This window comes from Ornithorhynchus anatinus, chromosome 7, assembly GCF_004115215.2.
Source record: "Ornithorhynchus anatinus isolate Pmale09 chromosome 7, mOrnAna1.pri.v4, whole genome shotgun sequence".
NCBI classification, from domain to species: Eukaryota; Metazoa; Chordata; class Mammalia; order Monotremata; family Ornithorhynchidae; genus Ornithorhynchus; species Ornithorhynchus anatinus.
In genome coordinates, this window is record NC_041734.1 from 65,889,084 (window position 1) to 65,892,047 (window position 2,964).

Below are 2,964 nucleotides of genomic sequence, written 5' to 3' on the forward strand. Positions count from 1 at the left end.
CAGAAACTGTAAATAGGCCCAGAGGGGAGGTCTTGGGGTCAGGTTGGGTGGAGAAAGGTCCAGAGGAGGAAAGTGGACATGAGAACATTTTATTTTTTTTGGTCTCCTCTACCCGAGCCTTACCCTCCTCTGCTTCCCTCTCTCTCTCCTTTCTGTCCCTGACTGCCTCTCTCTCTCTATTCTGCTCAGTCTCTGACTCCTCTTCCCTCTCTCCCTTTCTCCCTCTTTCCCTCTCTCCCTCTCTTTATCTCCCTCCCCCCATTTCCGGTTTCTCTAACATTCTAGAGGCCTCCCATGAGGCTCAGAGTGCAGCGTTCTCTGTTCTTTTGTCATATTGCTTCCAATTCCGTTGTGGAGAGAGGGCCTGAGATCTCAATGGGGCCGTTTCTCTAATCAGAGTGACAAACCAGCCCTTCCTGAACAGTTCCCAGCACAGACCCTTCCCAAAACCCCTCAGCTCAGCCCCGGTGGAAAGGCTGGACTCCCCACCTCAGTTTGAAGCTCTAGGCTGAGAGCCCCTAGAGGGATCTCAGGGTACCAAGGCACTTTCTGGCCACTGGAGATCTCACAGCTCTCGACCCTTGGGGGAACTTGAGGGACCCCTGAGTATTCCAGTGGTTCAGACCACAGGGATCAGCAGAAAAATCAGTCAGACTGACGGTGGCTTTTGGGCAAGTGGTCTTAAGGTGGGTCAGCTACCCCAAATAGGTTGGGGGGGGGGGGATGTGGTTCAAGGGTCCTGGGTCAATTAATCAATCAATGGCATTATTGAGTGCTTACTGTGTGCAGAGAATTGTACTGTTTGGGAAAGTACAATACAATAGAGTTGGTAGACAAGTTCCCTGCCCATGAGGAGAACCCTAAGGGGGAAAATCCAGAATCATCCAAGACTTGGGGAGCCCCAATACAGAAGTCATCCTAGCCTAGTTTGGACTCTTCTCAAGTACCAGCAAACTAAATTGAACCCTTACAAGACCGGTCCCCTCGCATCCCCCCCGCCACTTCCAGGGGCAAGTATTCTTTAGTTCTGGACCACATGGCATGGGGGTATCTGGGCCCTGGGGAAGTCAGAAACATTGCCAACCATTAACGTATTTGCAGACGTATACACACCTGTGCATCTGCAGGGGCATACTTGTGTATCCGTGCATCGGGCATGCATGGGTGGGATTGTGTGTACATAAGAGAGGATGGTTGTGAACAGGGGTGTCAGTGTGACCAGTACCAGCTGACCCCATGATACAACGCAGATAAACTTCTGGGCTCCCAGGTAGGCTCTAGGAGTTCCAAAGCATGTGAGCCAAAGTCCTCTCTCTCCCAGGCCTCTGGCCCCAGCCTCCTTGCTCTTGGGCCAGCCAGGGCTTCCCCAGGTCCATTTGAGGTCTAGTGGCTGGTGAGGGTTGGATCCACCTTGGGCCAAGCAGTGAGAGACCTACCCACCCAACGCCCAGGCCCTGGGCAATGGGCTCGCCATCCTCCCAAGTCTCAGGACCATGGGGCTGGTCACTATCCCTTTCCCTATGCACCTCTCCCAAGTCTTCCAACTTATCCCCCACACCCCACCACTGAGGAGGACAGCTATCTCATGTGGGCAGATACTTGGGAGCAATGGTCAGGACAGAAGAGGATGGGTGGGAGAGGGAGAGGGAAGGAGAGGGTGGGACCCAGAGCACTGGCTATGAGTGCTTGGGTAGAGCCCTGCCTTGTGTGGGTACTCTTGGGGAGCCAGGGGTGAGTACTGAACCTCAGTCTGGCCCGAATCTCATTCCAAACTTCAGGGCCTCCTGTTGGCAGGTTTCAAAGGACATCCACTCCTTTGTCGGGTGTCGTTCCTCTACCCCTTCTTTTCTGCTCCTCAGTGGCTCCTCAGACTCAGAGCTGTGCCCTCTCTCCTCCCCTTTCCGTGACACGTGGTCAGTACCCCGGTCTGGGTGGGTTGGGGAGGGGAATCGAGGCCCTGCCCACCCCCGACAGCCTGAGCCCCCTTCGTCCCTGCCCCGTCCCCATGCTGTATAAAGGAATAGCCTTGCTGTGTGTTTGTACTCACTCCTGCGGCTGAGTGACAGCCAGCAGTCTGACCTGTACAGTAGCTGTAGATGCATGTAACCTGTATGGACAACGGAATTATAAATTGGAATAAAGTGAATTACCTCGGCCGACACTGTTTCCTTTCCATGTGGGAACCCCCCTTCTCCTGTCCCCCCCATTAGTCAGCCTCCCCCAGCCTTTCCCCTGGGCTGTTAGGCCTGTCTGAGATCATTCTGTCCATCCCCCTGCCTCCAGATAAGGAGATGGCTTGGCTTCCCTCTCTCCCTATCCCTGTGTCTTCTCATCCTCCAACAGGCTAATCTCAATTCCACCTACAGCTTTCAGAGCCCTGAGAAGGAAGCCCGGAGGTACTCAGATGTAGAACAAAATGAGAGGCAGGAGCCTAGGAGCGACTGAGGCAGAGACAGTGAAACTAAAAGGCTCAGAATGAGAGACGGCAGAGACAGTGGCAGAAGAAATGTCATCCAAGATAAGCAGAGAGGGGACAGCAGCAATTGAAAAGTTGCAATTAAACTGGGGTTCTAGCTGGGGATGAGGAAGTCGGCAGTGGGTCACACATTCCCAAAAACACACATAAACACACACACATATTCCCACACACATAGCCTGCTCTCGGAACAGTGTTCCTGTAGATAAATGAAGGTGGAGAAGATACTTGAAACAGGCAGTGGAAGAAACTGGAGAAACTCTAGAAGCAGCGTGGCCTAAGGAGAAAACTCAGACCCGAGAGTCAGAAGAATCTGGGTTCCAATCCTGTTCCCCCACATGCCTGCTGTGTGACCTTGGTCAAGTCACTCAACTTCTCTGTGCCTCAGTTACCTCATCTGTGTGAATTATAAAAGTGAGCCTCACCTGGATCATAGACTATACCCAGCCTGATTAGTTTGTATCTACCCCAGAACTTAGTAGAATGCC